The sequence below is a fragment of the Ictidomys tridecemlineatus genome, chromosome 16, assembly GCF_052094955.1.
Source record: "Ictidomys tridecemlineatus isolate mIctTri1 chromosome 16, mIctTri1.hap1, whole genome shotgun sequence".
Classification (NCBI taxonomy): domain Eukaryota; kingdom Metazoa; phylum Chordata; class Mammalia; order Rodentia; family Sciuridae; genus Ictidomys; species Ictidomys tridecemlineatus.
In genome coordinates, this window is record NC_135492.1 from 630,433 (window position 1) to 649,404 (window position 18,972).

Consider the following 18,972-nt stretch of genomic DNA (forward strand, 5'->3'; position numbering starts at 1 on the left):
GAGGCCAGCCTCAAAATAAAAGGGGCAAGGATATACCTGAAATTCCCCAGCCTTCCAAAGTTTACAAATATATTTTATGATATAAGCACAACAGTGTTCTCTCTCCACCATAGACTTAGCACAATTTAGTTCACTAGCATGAATTTCAGAGCATGGCAACTTTCTTCAGACTATAGATAGATAGAATAATCTCATCAAGTTTTCAGCTATTGCCTGGCCAGAAATTCCTTGGCTTCAGATATATGAAAGGGGTTGTAGTATGGTTAAAATGTGGCTTAAGCAATACTGAAAGAGGCAAATGCTTTTGGGGAGAAAAATCATCATAGACAATTGGCTCTTGGCAGACCAGGGGACCAGCAGGTGGTAATATCCAGAAGTATCTTGCCTTTAATTTCATATCAAAAGTTAAATCAGATATAACATACAAAAGCATCAGGCAAAAGAAACTACAATTAGTTGAGACATATTTGAAAAAATGGTTATTAAAAAGTCAAAGCTCATGGGGCTTGGGATGTAGCTCGGGGTTAAAGGCCCTGGGTTCAATCCCCAGCAGCACAAAAATAAATGTGTAAAAATAAGTGAATCAACTGGGATATCTTGTTTTTGTGGTGCTGGGGATTGAACTTACCTAGGGCCTCACACATGCTAGGTAAATTCTCTTCCACTGGGCTACATCTCTTGTTCATCAACAGGGGAATCTTTAAAAAGTCATAGCTCACCAAATCATATTAAGTATTTCCTAGTCCAATTTCCTTTCTTTAGAGAATTTTGTTTCCTGGCCAGTTAGCTATCTCATTAGTCCTTGTGCCAAGTGTTGGGAGTTCACATGAAAGGTATTTGCTCACAATCCTGGCTGAACTTTGAGGTAGACAGTGACAAAATAGTCTACGTGGAGTTAAAAATGGTAGAAAGAAAAAACAAAAAAACGCCCACGCAAACAAACAAAAGAAAACAAACAATCAGGAAAATACCCAGAACTTGAGCTATCAGAATCCCTCCCCACCCCACCCCCTTTTTTTCTACAGGGGATTAAACCCAGGGCCACTCACCCTCCCATCCATATCCGAAAGCCTTTTAATTTTGAGACAGGGTCTTGCTAAGTTGCTGAGACTGGCCTTGAACTAGTTATCCTTCCAAGTCACTATGATTACAAATGTGCACCACTGCACCTGGAACTGTTTTTTAATAATATTTTGCATAGTTAGGCCTATACACACCTCAAGTTAGACAGCTGATAGTAGTCATTAGCTATTAAAATCAAGATTCTAAATTAATGCTACTTACTGGGGCCACACAGTTTTTTATTATGCATATCCAAACTCTCAACTGCAAGCTCTTTTCAGTCCCACTAGTATGTATGTCAAAAGAGGATAAACTAAGTAACTCAATTTCTGATAAAGTCTTCTTAATGGAAAATGTAAAACCCCTTTTAACTTTAATGTACAAAGCCATATGCAACACTTGCACTTTAACAAAAGCAAGCTAATGTTTTAAAAAACTACATCATTAAATGTATATATGTATATATTTATACAGCATATTAAGTTTAATATTTAGCTTTTAAACTTCACAAAATTTTTACCAAAATGAGACAATTTTAAATAAATTACACCTTTTGAAAATGTTTAATTATACAGTCAATAGCTTCAACAAAATATTGAAGTGTCTATATTTAGTATATACTTTATATCTTACAAATTTTACAATTATTTAGCAGTAATTTACTGATTATGACATGCCTGCTGAGCGATTCAGCAATTTCCCAAATGCAGGCAATAGCTGGTGTTTGTGTCCTATTCTCACAGTAACTGTCTCAATGTAGTAAAAAATATCAGTTATCTTATTAAACTGTACAAGGGCACATTTACGCTTGATCAACAATATAGCATAGAATTTTTTGCCAAACATAAATACATCATTTTAAATCTGACATTTTCACAAACATCATATACACTATGATACAGAAACAGCTCAGAATTGCTGTTTTAAAATTTACCTTGTTTTATGACATTGAACCACAGGAGCTGTGACATATGGTATACTGCTGTGGTGTCAGTAACAAGTAATTACTACGAAGAGAATTTTTTGGCACTGAAGGTTTTGTGAAGCTTAAATCAGTGTGTATATGTGTCATCATTCAAGGGGAGGTAATCCCGGTTCTACAACAATCTATAATTATCCAACAGGACACACTTAATTTTCTTCCATATCCTCTACTTCATCTTCATGTACCTTCAAAGCTCTCACCATTTGTATGACTGCATGATACAAGATATTTTTGACCTGAAAGAGATATTGACATTTATCATCACTTAAGCTGGAGAGAAACTGACAAATGACAACTACCATGCTAAAAATATTAATAATTTTAATTGGGACTTAGGAAAGCCAAATTCAATAACAAAAATGTCAAAATCTAAAAGTGTTTCTAAGCCAAAAGTTATAATAAGGGCCATTAAAATTCATACAATTAAATATACATTAATATTAACCTTCAGTTAGCTTGTTGTGACAAATCAGAAAATGACTGCCTAAATTAGTATGCATATATTTCAATTTCTGAGTATAAAAGGACTGAACATTCATTTCTTACCTGGAGCCTATCATCATAATTGATTTCTTCCTTCAAAAGTATCAGTTCCAGTGTTAAGTGAAATGACTGTACAAAATGTTCCTGGGACACAAAGTATTTAGTTACCTGAATACAGCTGTGAAAATTCTGTACCTATTTCCAAAAGAAAACTTGTGTAATGTAAATCTAATGATATAGGAGCAAAGAAAAGCTATAGTCTGAAACCAATAGATATTTAATTTTAACCAGAGATTTAATTTTTAACTAGATTTAATTTTTCCCAAGTATCAATGGATTTCAAGGCAGAACACCACACTTTCCATTGAAAATCTTCATTGAAAGTGACTTGGTAAAGGAAATATTTTTAATTGATAAAAAACAAACAACAACAACAAAAAGATCTTCAGAAACCCTTTGGAAAACCTGATAATTGGATCCTAAATTTTGTAAAGATGTACTTTTTAGACTGGTAACTAGAAAGAATCAACAAAGCAATCAAAATCTGAGTATGTTTGATGCTGTTTCTTTGGCTTTTACTGTTAACTTATAGCAGAGAATAAAGAAAAAGAAATGTGGTTCAGTTTGTTAGGAATGAGTAAGAAAACTGATCACAAATGAGTTTCAAATTTGTACTATAATTTTGGTTATTTGGGTCTTTCTTTCAAATTAGCCAATTAAATAGACTCCAATTTCCTGTGACTTTAGTACAACAGTTTTTCAAAACAGTTTTCTCTTTCCTGATTAAAAAGTTTTAATAAGAAACCAGCCAATATAGTGCATTGACAGTTTTATCTGTTCTGTACAGTTTTACTGGCTCTTCATTTGTTCATAGAACAGATAATCTGTTTCACAGAACAGCTTACTATGGGTGAGATGTTCAGTGCTTGTTCCAAGACAAATCAGCCAATGAAAAGTAAGTCAACAGAAGCCCAACTTCTCTGACATCTTTTCTAATAGATGTTTTATATTAGATATTATTAACATCAACTTTCATTATGTGTCTAATTCCATCACAGAGCTTCTAAATGCTCTTTCTCTTTTTACTTACTTGAACATGCTGCAAGGAGGGTTAAGAGTATGTCCTTAAAAAGTTTTAGTATAGGGGCTGGGGATGTTGTTCAAGTGGTAGTGCACTCACCTGGCATGCGTGCGGCCCGGGTTCAATCCTCAGCACCACATACAAACAAAGATGTTGTGTCCGCCAAAAACTAAAATAAATAAATATTAAAAAAACTCTCTCTCTCTCTTTCTCTCTCTCTCTCTCTCCCTCTCTCTCTCTCTCTCTCTCTCTCTCTCTCTCTCTCTCTCTCCCTCCCTCCCTCCCTCCCTCCCTCTCTTTAAAAAAAATTTTTAGAATATACCTTTGGTTTTTGATACTGGAGATTGAATCCAGTATCCTGTGCATGCTAAGAAAGTGCTCTACCAGTGAGCTACTTCCATGGCCCTTTTTAAAATGTTAATTTTGAGATAGGGTCTGAGTTGCCCAGGTTGGCCTCACACTTGTGATCTTCTTGCCTCTTGAGTACCTGAGTAGCTAGAATTACAGGTGTGTATTACCCACGCATGGTTTAGTATATGCCTTTTGGTAGGTCTAGTTCTAGTATGTCATAAAATCACTTATAGTCCCAAAATTTCTAGTAGGTTATACAAGTTCTTTATTTGTATTCTTATTTTGGTCAATCATCATTCTCCTGGTTTCCTTTAGTTATTTATTTATTCAGACTTTTCTTAAGCTTTTTGAGTCTATTAGACTGTTGTCTAACTTCAATATCTGGAATCCTCAGAGAATATTTCTGTCAATATATCTTTCTCCTTTGAATGAGACACTTTCCTTTTGTGTGTGCATGCCTTGTATTTTTTTTTTTAATTGGGTATCTGAACTTTGTAAATTTGTTAACTGTAATAATCAGATTCTCCCCTGCCTCGGAGTTTGTTGTTGTGTATCTCTGAGGACCACAGTAATTGTTTAGTAAGTTGTACCAATTTCTTCTCAAAGGCTGAATTTCTTGTTTGATGTAGTCACTGAAGTCCGTATTCCATTATTTTAGTGGTCATCAGTGCCTAAAAAGATTTCCCTCGATATCAAAAATTAGCTGCCCTTTTCTTCATTAGTCTCTTGGTTACTAAAAGTTTTGGATTAAATTCCAGATTCTAAAAAAAGTTGATTCTGTCCATTTTTGACAGTTTGTGGTTATTTAAAAATGACTTTCAGAATGTCGAGTTTTAGCTGGGTGTTGTGGCATACAGCTGTAATTCATATTTGAGGCCAATGGCAGCAACTCTGAGGTCCTGAGCAACTTAGTGAGAGAGAAACTATCTCAAAATTTAAAAGAATGAAAAGAGTTGTGGATGTGGCTCAGGGGTTAAGTGCCTATGGGTTCCAATTTCTGGTACCCGGCCCCCATAACAAACAAAACCCAAATCCCAGAATGTTGAGTTCTATTAGCACTTACAGGATGCTACTGTGTTTTCACATGATGTATTTTCTTAAAGGACTGAGGGTTAGTTTTAAGAGTTGAGGGTTCAGTTTTAAAGACATCAAACCTTCCCATTCCATTTATTCCCCACCTCTTTGTTGTATTGGGGATTTATAGCTTCCTTTATTACTGAGCTACATCCCCAGCTCTTAACTTTTGAGATGAGGTCTCATTAAGTTTCTCAGTCCTCACCAAGTTGTTGGGGCTGGCCTTAATTGTGATCCTCTTGCCTTAGACTCCCAAGATGCCAGGATTATAGGCATGTTCCTCTACAGATGGCTATTCATCCCTTTTCTCTACCATGTCTTGAGTTTTTTATACTTCACTTCCTAGACACATACTATCTTTCTTATACTTCTCTTAAAGGATTAGTTGTAATTATATATAACTGGTCATATAAATGCAAAAAAAATACATTTTTAAAATATTATAAATTCATTATAAATAGCTTTTAAAACTTCACATACATTTTTCCAAAATGAGACAATTTTTTAAAAATTACACCTTTTGAAAATGTTTAATTATACAGGCAATAGCTTCAACAAAATATTTAAGTGTCTGTATTTAGTATCTACTTTATATCTTACAACTTAAACAATTATTTGGCAGTAATTTTCTGATTACGACATGACTGCTGCACAATTCAGCAATTTAAGCAATTTAGGGAAAATTTATCATTAAAGATGTAAAATCCACATGGTTTGAGATCACAAATTTATTACTCATTTTTTGTAACATAATTTCATCCTCTATAAAATGGGAAAAATTTTACTTTTTACCTTGTAAGTTCGTCAGAAAATAAAAGAGAAATGCATGGGAAAAAAGATGTAATTATCCATCTATCTATCTGTCTGTCTATCTATCTATCTATTTAGTTTGCCAATGACTGTGTTAGAACACTGGCTGTACCACTCCCAGCTTGAATTTTAATTGTTGCAGTTTAAATAAAGGTTACTCAGAAGCTTTGGCTGTGACAAAGTAAACATTGGAGGTCAAGGTCTAGCTGTTCTTTCTAGGGATGTAAAAGAAGAGTTTCACACACTGAGTTGTTGACCAATAAAAGAATTGGGCTGGGTTTTGGTACTGGGAGTTGATCCCAGGGGCACTTTATCCCTGGCTACAGTTTTTTTTTTTTTTTTTTGAATTTTGAGATATGGTCTCTTTAAGTAGCTTAAGGCCTTTCTAATTTGCTGAGACTTGCTTGAGACTTGAAATTGCCTCAGCTTCCTGAGTCCCTGGGATTACAGGCATGTGCCATCATACGTAGCCCAACAAAATATTTTTAAGTTTGCCATTTTACAGTGGTTCATACAATAACAGTGCTGTGGCTAAAAGACACACACCAGAAGATCTTAGAAGATGGAAAAATATACCCTGTTCATGGATAGGCAGAACTAACATCATCAAAATGGCAATATTACCAAAAGTTCTCTATAGGTTTAATGCAATGCCAATCAAAATCCCAATGGCATTTATTGTAGAAATAAATAAAGAAATCATGAAATTCATATGGAAAAATAAAAGACCCAGAATAGCAAAAGCAATTCTAAGCAGGAAGTGTGAATCAGGTGGTATAGTGATACCAGATTTTAAACTATATTACAGAGCAATAGTAACAAAAACAGCATGGTACTGGTACCAAAACAGGCGGGTGGACCAATGGTACAGAATAGAGGACACAGAGACTAATCCACAAAGTTACAACTATCTTATATTCGATAAAGGGGCTAAAAGCATGCAATGGAGGAAAGATAGCATCTTCAACAAATGGTGCTGGGAAAATTGGAAATCCATATGCAACAAAAAGAATCTGAAATCCCCTCCTCTCGCCATGCACAAAAGTTAACTCAAAATGGATCAAGGAGCTTGATATCAAATCAGAGACTCTGCATCTGATAGAAGCAAAAGTTGGCTCCGATCTGCATATTGTGGGGTCGGGTTCCAAATTCCTTAATAGGACATCCATAGCATAAGAGTTAATAACAAGAATCAACAAATGGGACTTACTTAAACTAAAAAGTTTTTTCCTCAGCAAGAGAAAAAATAAGAGAGGTAAATAGGGACCCTACATCATGGAAACAAATTTTTACGTCTCACACTTCAGATAGAGACCTAATATCCAGAGTATACAAAGAACTCAAAAAAAAATAGACAATAAGATAACAAATAACCCAATCAACAAATGGGCCAAGGACCTGAACAGACACTTCTCAGAGGAGGACATACAATCAATCAACAAGTACATGAAAAAATGCTCACCATCTTTAGCAGTCAGAGAAATGCAAATCAAAACCACCCTAAGATATCATCTCACTCCAGTAAGATTGTCAGCCATTCTGAAGTCAAACAACAACAAGTGCTGGTGAGGATGTGTGGAAAAGGGTACTCTTGTACATTGCTGGTGAGTCTGCAAATTGGTGCGGCCAATTTGGAAAGCAGTATGGAGATTCCTGGGAAAGCTAGGAATGGAACCACCATTTTACCCAGCTATTGCCCTTCTCGGACTATTCCCTGAAGACCTTAAAAGAGTGTACTACAGGGATACTGCCACATCGATGTTCATAGCAGCATAATTCATAATAGCTAGACTGTGGAACCAACCCAGATGCCCTTCAATAGATGAATGGTTAAAAAAATTGTGGCATTTATACACCATGGAGTATTACGCAGTACTAAAGAATGACAAAATCATGGAATTTGCAGGGAAATGGATGGCACTAGAGCAGATTATGCTAAGTGAAGCTAGCCAATCCATAAAAAACAAATATTTTATTGGGTGTGATTAATAGAAGTTCAGAGACTAGAAAAAACAGTCTTAAAATAGCAGAATTTACCTAACCTGCATTAAGAGAAAGAGAAAAAAAAAGTCTTAGTGACTTGTAGGAATAATAAACCAATGGATGTTTCACAAGTATATGAGAGAGATTAGGGCAGAAAAATATTTGAAAAATAATGGCTCAACTTTTTTTAACATTTGAATGCTCCAAACAGAATAAAGAATCTCAATGAACCTTGAGCAGAAGACACACATACACACACAAATGACACCACTCCAGAATTAAGTTATTCAAAACCAGAAAAGTGACCAACTTGAAAAATATATCATCCATACAGAAAAAGACATTATACAGATATAGAGGGGGAAAGATAAGCATTTTTATAGCCCTCTCAGAAATTATATAAGTCTAAAGACACTATAGCAACTTTCAAATGTGGAAAGAGGAAATAAAGACTGTCTGCCTTGAATTTTCAATCCAGTGAAATTATCCTTTAAAAAGGATAAATTATCCTTTAAAAAGAATAAACAAAAGAATACTTTTTATCTGTGTAAACAACAGTTGATATAATTATGCAGAATCTGATCTGCACTGTGTAAACTGTTGACAAAAAGTTCTTCAGGCAAAAGGAGAATGTTGTCACTTGTAAATATGTATCTACACAAAGAAATGAAGAGAGCTAGAAAAAGAAGGTAAATAACATACAGTGGCTATGTAAAAAAGACTGTCCCCTAATTTTTAAGGTCTTTAATGGAAAATTGACTATTAGGTTCAAAATTTAGTGTGTGCTTTACAACATGTAAAACTGAAAATTACAATAAGAACGCCACAAAGGACAGGAAGAGAAAATAGAAACAATACTATAAGACTTTCAAAGTGTATGTGGAGTGTTGTGCCATTCCTTAAAGTTTGACTGTAATAAGGAAAAGGTGCATATCTTAAGCTGTGGAGCAGTGCTAGCAAATGGAAAAATGTGAGAACCTATGTATTCTGAGATTTTTCTAATAGCTACACATTAAAAATCTAAAAAGAAACAGATATAATTTTACTTTTTTATTTAACATGCTACATTCAAAATATTATCATTTATATATTTTTCAAGTTGGTCACTTTTCTGGTTTTGAATAACTTAATTCTGGAGTGGTGTCATTTGTGTGTGTATGTGTGTCTTCTGCTCAAGGTTCATTGAGATTTTTTATTCTGTTTGGAGCATTCAAATGTTAAAAAAATGTTGAGCCATTATTTTTCAAATATTTTTCTGCCCTAATCTCTCTCATCTACTTGTGAAACATCCATTAGTTTATTATTCCTACAAGTCACTAAGACTTTTTTTTCTCTTTCTCTTAATGCAGGTTAGGTAAATTCTGCTATTTTAAGACTGTTTTTTCTTGTCTCTGAACTTCTATTAATCACACCCAATAAAATATTTAAGTATTTTACTTGATATCTCTACCGTTTTTGTCCAAATCTATAACTTCCACTGTTCACTGATTATATTCACGTTGACATTTTTGAACATGTGAGCATAACTACATCACCTGTTTTAATTCCTGTCTGACAGTTCTGTCTTGTCTTTCATTTCTGAATCTGTTTCCATTGTGAGATATTTGTTCCTGGTTATGAGTCATATTTCCCTTCCCTATCTGTAATGTTTTATCAGAAGCTGGATGTTAATTATACATTGCTGATTGCTGGGTTTTTAGTATTTTAAAAAAAGTATTGTTGGACAATGTTCTCACCAGTAGTTATTTGTTCAGTTTACTTCTCTTGAGGTTTGTTTTTTAAGAGTGTTTAAGGGGCTTGACTCCAGGGCTACCTTGGCCTCACTTCCAAGGCATGGCATCTCTGGGGTCTTTCCTATCCATCTTTTAGTATTCAAGGTGCTTTTCCCATGTTTCCACCCTGGCTGATAGGAACCATGATTTCCAGCCTACTGGGATCTCTAGGAATTGTCTTCTTTTTGGAAACTCTTTTCCTGGAAGCTAATCTTGCCTAGGCTCATGGACATGTATCCTGCAATTCAGATTCCACTGTTATTAATTTACGGAGATCTCTATAATATATCTGTAAGTCTTATTCTGTGTTATCTCCTTCCTCTTGGAATTCCATACCCAAACTCAAGTTTCCTTGAACTTTGTTTTTCTTTCCTTAACTTGGCAATTTCCTGTTTTCTTTTTCTCTATATTTTTGGTGTGTGTGTGTGTGTGGGGGAGATCCTCCCTGTGCAATGGTCCAGAAATTGTCTACAGGAAGAAGGCCTGAATGTGGTAAAGGTTTTCTTCGTTTATTTCTTTTCTTTCAGGGACCATGGCTTGGAGCTTCCTATTATTAAATGCCTCAAAACTTTTCTAAATGTAGTGTATTTTTCTAATTGTCAAAAATAATAGCAAAATCCTGGACTCAGTTAGTTACTCCTATGACCAGAAACACAAGAAACCTCATAAGTTTGGAGCAATTTCTCATAAAATCAACTTTCACTTACACTATCAATCAGTCATAACTAGTGACGTGGTCACTTTTGGGGGGGGGGTACTGGGGATTAAACCCAGGGTGCTTAACCATTAAGCCACATCCCCAGCCCTTTTTAGGGCCTCACTAAATTGTGGAGACTGACCTCAAACTTGCAATCCTCCTGCCTCAGCCTCCTTAATACCTGGGATTATAGGTGCGCCACCAAGCCGGAGGTGACATGGTCACTTCTAACTTTAAACACTACAGTTAACATTGTGTTACTGCTTAACTGGATACATTTTACATAAATACAACAATAAAAACCACCATTTTGTTACATGGTGAAAGGGAATTGGCAAACAGTAGTTCTGCTACAATTTTATCTTGTTTTTTTAATCAATGATAATACAACTTTAAATATTTTACAATATGGTTGTATCATTTGTTTGACTATTTGTCATTTGCTAATGGATGTTTAACTTTTCTACAAGTTTATTTTATTTTATGAGGTGCTGAGGATCGAAACCAGCACCCTGTACATGCCAGGTGAGCGTGCTACCTACCACTTGAGCCACATCCCCAGCCCCAGGTTTTTTTTGTTTTTTAGTGCAACTTCTAACCCTACAGGTATGCATGTAACCATTACATACTGAAGTAATATTAAAACAATAGCCACCAGCATGACATGGAACCTAACCAAACATTTTGCTAGCTTACCTAGAATACATGCCAGCTATAAACAAATAGTATGGTCAGTCATATTCAGTTTAAGCATGTCCTTTTATATGTTTGTGTCTTTATGTCTAAGGGACATTGTCAGGATTGGAAAATGGTATAAAGGTAGATGTACTTTAAATTTCAATTAATATTGTCAGATGGCTTTCCAAAAAGGTTAGAATAATTAATACTTAATTATTTCTATGATTTTTGCAAAATAGTGATTTTTTTTTCTATTATTCTGTCTACATTTACTGGAAGAATTTACCTTTCTTTATACCTAATTTTCACTGATATGAATTTAAGATATTTTATTTAGTGAATTATAATCTACTACTACCATCATATATTTGGATGCTCAAATTCAGATTTTGGCCAGTAGGAGCCCTTTTGAATTGGTGCCTGTGTCCTTTTAGTAGGAAATATTTAGAAAACAAGATCTGAGCTCTGTTTACTTATTTAATAGTTTAATTGAGCACTAATCTTAGTGGGTATTAAAACTAGCTGTTGGAAGTCTGAAAAGGAACAGCAAAGAAACTTATTTCTCAATTATCTTAGCACAAGTTATCTTGCCAAAGGTCATCATTTCTAGATCATCATTTCTCAGGATAGAGAGAATTGAAAAACTGTTGCAATTTTCTATTTTAATGTTTCAATTTCATATATATAATTTGAAATTATATGTGTATATATCATATATAAAAAGTATGAGTTCATACTGATACTTTTAATCCCAATCTGATGCTGCAGGGTTCTTTCTTGACTTCCCCAATCCATATTTGTATCTTCTCCTAGTGGGAACCCCTCTTTTTATCAATATCAAATATTTCTCATTTGCTCAGCCCTACAATACTCACAAAATTGTTTTCCCTTTGTACAGTTTTTGTTTAAAAGGATTCTGCTTTGATTATAAAAAAATTGTCTCCACTAGTCTTCAAAAATTTTATCTTTATTGTATTTCTTAGATGTTGTCTCCTACATACGTATATATTTTTCCTTTTATAATTTCTTCCTTTTTTTATTTCCTTCTGGGATGATCTATATTTTTAAAAATATCTAACACATTCTGCCCTATAGATTTCACTACTTATCTTTTTTTCATAATGACATTTTTATCTGGTTATTTAAAAAATCATATTGCTAATTATCCAAAGGTCTTTACTGTACTTTAATTGTAAAGTTGTTTCTTTTCTGTTAATTATTTCTATTAAGATATTTTAAGGGCTGGGGATGTGGCTCAAGTGGTAGCGTGCTCGCCTGGCATGCGTTCGGCCCGGGTTCGATCCTCAGCACCACATACAGACAAAGATGCTGTGTCCGCCAAATACTGAAAAATAAATATTAAAAAAAGTTCTCTCTCTCCCTCTAAAAAAAAAAGATATTTTAATTCTCAGATGTCCTGTTATATGCAATATTCCCCAAGATGTTTGACTAGTCTAACTGGTAATATGTATTGGGAAAGGGTAGATGTCCAGATCCTCAGCACCAGTGAACTTTATTTAATAAAGGTGGGAGTTAAATCCTACAGCAGGTAACCTCAGACATCTCACATCTGGTCATCCACCCCTTAAAAAAATCTCACCACCTAGCCATTCCTGAACTTTACTTTTGAATTCTCAAATAGAGAAACAACGTTGGGAGGGGTCAATTCCTTGATTTGTCAGTCCTAGGGACTTAAGAGGAAGGGAAGAGGAGCAGCTACCTGAGCTTTCTTTCCTAGTCTGTTGGCCCCAAAATGTGTTGTCCTGCCCAGACTTTATCCCTTGAACATACAGGCTCTTGTGTGCAATTTCTGTAGGGAGATGGCAAGCAGTCATGAACCCAAGGGAAAGTAGGAGAGGCCTGGTTAGAACACATCTCCTGAAAGCCTCCACAGCCACACCAGCCTCCGTCGTATTCCACATGCCACACTCCCCCTCCCTCTCCCTGTCTTGTTCCTGACACAGGACTTGTACTCAGCTTTCCCAGGTTCACTGTGATGCAGGCGGAGGGTTTGTTGTGGATAGCCTTTATTATGCTGAGTTATAATCTTTCTATACCTAATTTGATCAGGGATTTTATCATGAAGGGATATTGAATCTTATTTTTTGCATCTACTGAGATAACATGGCTTTTATTCTTTCTTTTGTTGACATGATAGATTGCTTATTGACTTGCACATGTACACCATCTTTGCACCCTTGGGATAAAACCTCCTTGATCAGGTGAAATAATCTTTTTGATGTGCTGTTAAATCTTGTTTGCTAGTACTCTGTTGAGGTTGTCTGAACCTTGTTCATCAGGGATATTGGTCTATACAACTTTCTTTCTGCTTGTTGTGTCCTTATTTGTTGTTGAAAACAGGATGATGCTGGCCTCCTAGAGTTTGGAAATGTTTCCTCCCTTCCAATCATATGGAAAAATCTGAGAATTGGTTATAGTTCTTTTTTAAAAGTTTGTCAAAATTCAATCATAAAGCCATCCAGTCCTGAGGTTTCTTTGTTGGGAGACTTCAGTACTGATTCAATCTCATTATTTGTTATTGGCCTATTCAGGTTTTTTATGTCCTCATTTTTTTTTAATTTTGGGAGGTGCAGTAGACTTTATTGGTGGTGAAAGTAGGGCTCCTTAAACCTCCCCCCTTTTTCAGGGTGTCTGGGATGGAAATTGGGAAGAGGGGAAATTCTTGCTGAGGGACTGAGTTAGGAACAAGGGACTCCCCACAGCCGAGGGCCTCTTTCTTTCTCTGTGTTCTTGCTGGGGCAGGTGGTCCAGGGGCTCTTACTCCTTGGAGGCCATGTGGACCATCAGATCCACCACCCTGTTGCTGTAGACAAATTCATGGTCATACCAGGAAATAAGCTTGACAAAGTGATCACTGAGGGCCATGCCAGCCTCAGCACTGAAGGTGGCAGAGTGGATATCACTGTTAAAGTCATAGGAGACAACTCGGTCCTTGAGGGGCCCTCTAATGCCTGCTTTACCACCTTCCTGATGTCATCAAATCTTGCAGCTTTCTTCAGGCAACAGGTCAGATCCACAACTGACACACTGGGGTAGGCACACGAAAAGCCATGCCAGTAAGCTTCCCATTTAGTTAAGGGATGACCTTGCCTACAGCCTTAGCAGCACCAGTGGATGCAGAGAGGATATTTTGGGCAGCTCCAACATCATCATGCCAGAGTTTCCCAGAGGGGCCATCTACAGTCTTCTGATTAGTAGTGATGACAAGTACTGTGGTCTTGAGTCCTTCCACAATGCTGGAGTTGTCATGGATGACCTTGGCCAGGGGATTAAGCAGTTGGTGGGTGCTACAGGAGGCATTGCTGATGATCTTGGGGGAGTTGTCATACATCTCATGATTCATGGTCATCACAAACATGGAGGCATCAGCAGAAGAGGCAGAGATGACCCTTTCAGCACCACCCTTGAAATTAGTCCCAGCTTTCCCCATGCTGGTGAAGACATCAGTGGACTCCCCAATAGGTTCAGCACCAGCATCACCCCATCTGATGTTAGCAGGATCTTCCTTCTGGAAATGGACTTTCCATTGATAACAAGCTTCCTGTATTCAGCCTTGACTGTGCCATTGAATTTACCACGGGTGGAAACACACTGGAACACACAGACGATGTAGTTGAGGTCAATGAAGGGGTCATTGATAGCAACAATATCCACTTCGCCAGACTTGAAAGCAGCCCTGGTGACCAGGCACCCAATGTGGCCAAATACATTCACTCTGACTCTCACCATCGTGTCTTAGGGACGGCATGGCTGGCACCGCAAGAGACAAGAGGATGTGCACAAGAGGAGAAGATGTGGCTGTCGGTGAACCAGAAGTGGAGTTCTCAGATTTATTTTGATAGGTTATGTGTGTCTAGAAATTTGTCCATTTCTTCTAGATTAGATTTATAAATGTTAGCATATCGTATTTATTTTTATCAGAATCTCATAATGATCCTTTGTATTTCTGTGCTAATGTCTTCTTTTGCTTAATGTCTAATTATATTTGGGTCTTTTTTTTTCTTAGTTAGTTCAGCTAAAGGTTTGTTGCTTCTGTTCACCTTCTTAAAATATGACCTCTTCATTTTATTGATCTTTTGTATTGCCCTTTTAGTCTCTTTTGCATTTATTTCTGCTCTGATCTTTCATTCCTTCTAATTTGGAGGTTGGTTTGTTCTTGCTTTTCTAGATCATTGAGATGCATTTTAAGGTTAGTTGAAATTTTTAAAAAACTTTTTTAATGTAGGCACTATTGCTATCAAGTTCCCTCTGGATACTGGTTTTGTTGTATACCGTCAGTTTTGGCATGTTGTTTTCATTTTGTTTCCAGAAATTTTAATGTTACTCTTCCTTTATCCTTGACAAACCACTATTGATTCAAGTGTATGTTGTTCAGTGTTCATGTCTAAATTAATTTTGTTGCTGACTCTAGTTTTTTCCCCATGGTAATCAGAAAGGATACAGAATATAATTTCATTTAAAATTTTTATTTAGAATTATTTTGGGGCTTAATATATTGTGTATTCTAGAGAAAACTCCATGAATTGATGAAAAGAATGTGTACTTTGCAGCTGTTGAATGGAATGTTCTGACATTTAGTTTAACTCTGATGTTTGTTCATTTTTTGGTGGAGGGGCTGGATGAATTGTCCACTGACGAAAGTGGGGTATTGAAATTCCCCTCTGTTATGGTATTAGTCTCTCTCCCTTTAGGTCTAATAGTGGCTATTTTATAAAACTGGTTGCTCTGATGTTAGGTATACATAAATTTATCACATTTCTTATTGAATCCTTTTATTAGTGACTTTGTCTTTACAGTTTTTATCTTAAAGTCTATTTCATCACATGTAAATGTAGCTACTGCTTCTACTAGCTTTAGGTTTCCCTTTGCTTGGAATATCATTTTTCATTCTTTCATTTTATGTTTTTAGTTGTGAATTCTTTTTAGGAAGCATGTTATTGGATCTTGCTTTTTGATTTATTCAGTCCAGCTATCTTTTAATTGTTTCCATTCAAGGTCATTGATAGGTAAAGGCTTATTCCTGTTAGTTGTTTTGAATATTATTTGCTCTTTACTTTCTCTCATTTATCTTTGTGATTTGATGGCTTACTTTACTGATAAAAATGTTTTTCTTTTGTGTATTTACTCTTCTAGTAGGATTTACTTTCATGACAGTAATTTTCTTTGACTTCTGGGCACAAGACTCCCTTAAGTATCTTTTGTACGGCTGGTCTTAATTATCTCAGTTCTGAGAAAGTCTTATTTCTTTGATTCTGAAGTATAGCATTGCTGGATGATCCTGGTTGGTAGTTCCCCCAAACCCCCACCTCCTAAGACTTAGTATGTCAGGTAACTACATTTATGGCGTAGCCTTCTTAGTAAGCAGACTCCACCTGAAAATGTGTCTTGGATGTTGGTTTGACAAGGCTGGCTTTGATTCTAGCTGGGAACCATGCTCAATGTTGACTCGTCCTTGTGGATGCAACCAACATAGTTGGACTGATGAGGTGACCATACACTGATAACAAGGTAGCAGAGTAAGGTAGGGCTTGCCAAGTCCTGGACTGGGATCCTAAATGCTGTAGAAATTCAGGAAAGAAAGGATAAAAGTGGAGGAGTGGGGTTGGATGAGATGGAATGGGGTGGGTGTACAGTTGCAGAGAAAGTAGGCCCTGAATTCCAGGCTTCTAAAAAAGGGAACTTGAATCAGTCTCAAGAATCAGTAAGTTCTTCATTACTCAGGTTTGAACCAGTCACTCCCTGAGAGCAGTACATGTCAACCTATTCCTACCTGGAATGCAGGAATGCCAGAAGCTTATCCAGCAGGTGAAGTTTCCCACTAGCCTCAATCAGGTGGTCTCCAACTTCAAAAGGCTCTGGCTCCACACCTGAAAGCAGAGAGCCCAATCCTAATCATGTGCCCTGAGTCAGGGCAAAATTCTTGAGTAGAAAACCAAATAGGTAAACAGAGAGAGCCCAAGCTCTTTCTAATGCAGTAGGCCCTCCAGTCTCACCTATTTGAGGCATTTTCTAATTATTTGCTTAATATCAACTGCAGAGCCTGGCACATCCAAAAAGTCTAATAAATATTTATCTAAGAAACAAACTCACTCTTTACAAAACTGAGGGAAAGGAAGATGCCAGAGATCAAGAAGATCCACAAAGGAAATTCTAAGGCTCTCACTCTAGATAAGATATCAAGAAATAGGCTTAGGTGTGTATAAAAGTGATTCTCAAGGTACAGGCAGCAGTCAGAATATTCTGGAAGATGTCCTTCAAAATCTATGTTCCTAATGCCCCTTCTCCCTTAAAAAAAGTTCTAATGTGCACTTGATTAAAGTTCTGTTAAACTTTTAAACATCTCCTAATGGTACTTGGCATAGACTCCTTAAAACAAGTACAGCAGACCTTTTGCAATCTTTCTACACTAGGGAATCCCAGGACCAGAGAATCGCCCATCAGAGTGCATCCAAAAACCCCAATGGGAATGAAAATGAAATACTACACATAAATTTGTGGCAACAAGAGCAGTACTTAGAGGGACATGTACAGAAGTCACTAGGATGAAAGGAGAGAGCAAAGGACACAGAGCAGGAGCATGCAGGCAGGAAGAAAGGCAGAAAAAACTGCTACCCCAGAAGCTGAGTGAAGAGCGTCCCAAGGAGAAAGCCATCTGCTGTGTCAAGGGATCTGAGAGGTTAATGAAGTGTGAAATGACAATGCCTGGGCATCACAGAGAACACAATGAACTGGGCGTAGTGACCAAGGGGCTCAAGACAAAAGGAAATCCAATCCTGAAGAAGGGTTAGATGAATCCCCATTATGACCATTCTGTAAAGCTGCCAGTTTTCCTCTCCACAACTGTTACTATCATGAAAGAAAGAAAAGCTACCTGCCCTCCAAAAAAGCTTAGAAACATTTCTAGATTTTAGAAAAGTAGAGTCAAGGCAAATGCAATAGATCCTGCATTAAGAGAGAAAAAGGAAATCAGCTTAAGGGATATTACGGGACATGTGAAGAAATCTTCAGTATGATTAACACTAGATATCATCAATATAGAGAAAATGAGAAGGAGCAGAGTAGACACATAAATGCAGCAGTTCTGTTGAAGAGTCCAGCTATGATTTTGATTACAAAACTACTAATGAAAAATAATGGGGGGAAACAGGACATTGGCTCACCATCAAACAAATACGGGTGATCCACGCACTTTCAAAGCTGGGATAAGATATTCTGAAGTTTAACTTTCCTTGCCATCTCATTTTCAAATGCATCTGAAATTTTAAAGATAGATATGAAAAGGGACTAACAAATCAAAACACAAACAAAACACAAACATAACCTTACTCATTTCATAGTATTTCCCTCAAATTTATACTAACCTCCCAAATGGCAATGAATTGCACTAAGAATTAAAATCATATTTATATGGGATTTTCCTACTCCTCACTTTGTTTTTAGAAGGAAATCTACAAGGTAAACTTAGCAGTGCTTTGTTAAAACAATTGTAAACTTCAAAATTTCTTCTATAACTGCCATTGTGGTTTTAAGAGGGGAGAAAAAACAAATAGAGGATAAAAATCATGAGTAGACACTTAAAAGTGTTTGCTATATTGCAGGCATAAGAAAAACCACGCAAGAGGAAAAAGGGAAATTCCATCATGCAACAACCAAGTCTGAGCTACACTTAACACTGCTATTGTTCCATGTCAGGTGATTGGCGTATCATTCAGAATACAAAATTCTACCTTATATTCTTGCTACACAAAGTGAGTGTAATCATAAAATATTTCTCTGCACAAAAAATCACATCCCCATTTAGTTTTTTAATGGACCAAGTGCCCTCTGAATACCTAGGTCTTTTATCAAAATAGCCTTGTAGTATTTTTTCTGCAATGCTGACATGCCATGGTATATCACTACTTCTGTCTTCTTGGGAAGTTCTTTAGCTACCGATGCTTTCACTCTCCTCAGCAGAAATGGCTGCAAGAGGTTG

The 18,972-nt window shown here is 36.4% G+C and overlaps 1 long non-coding RNA gene and 1 pseudogene across 1 annotated transcript; both read right to left on the reverse strand.

Moving 5' to 3' along the window:
* Positions 1-1,631: 1,631 nt before the first annotated feature.
* Positions 1,632-18,246, reverse strand: LOC144371310 (uncharacterized). Its single transcript, XR_013431404.1, has 4 exons — positions 18,158-18,246; positions 16,768-16,864; positions 3,711-3,780; positions 1,632-2,283 (listed from the first exon to the last, which is right to left on the reverse strand). It is a non-coding gene; the product is annotated as an uncharacterized LOC144371310 (long non-coding RNA).
* LOC144371309 (glyceraldehyde-3-phosphate dehydrogenase pseudogene) lies at positions 13,551-14,726 on the reverse strand (annotated as a pseudogene).
* Positions 18,247-18,972: the final 726 nt, after the last annotated feature.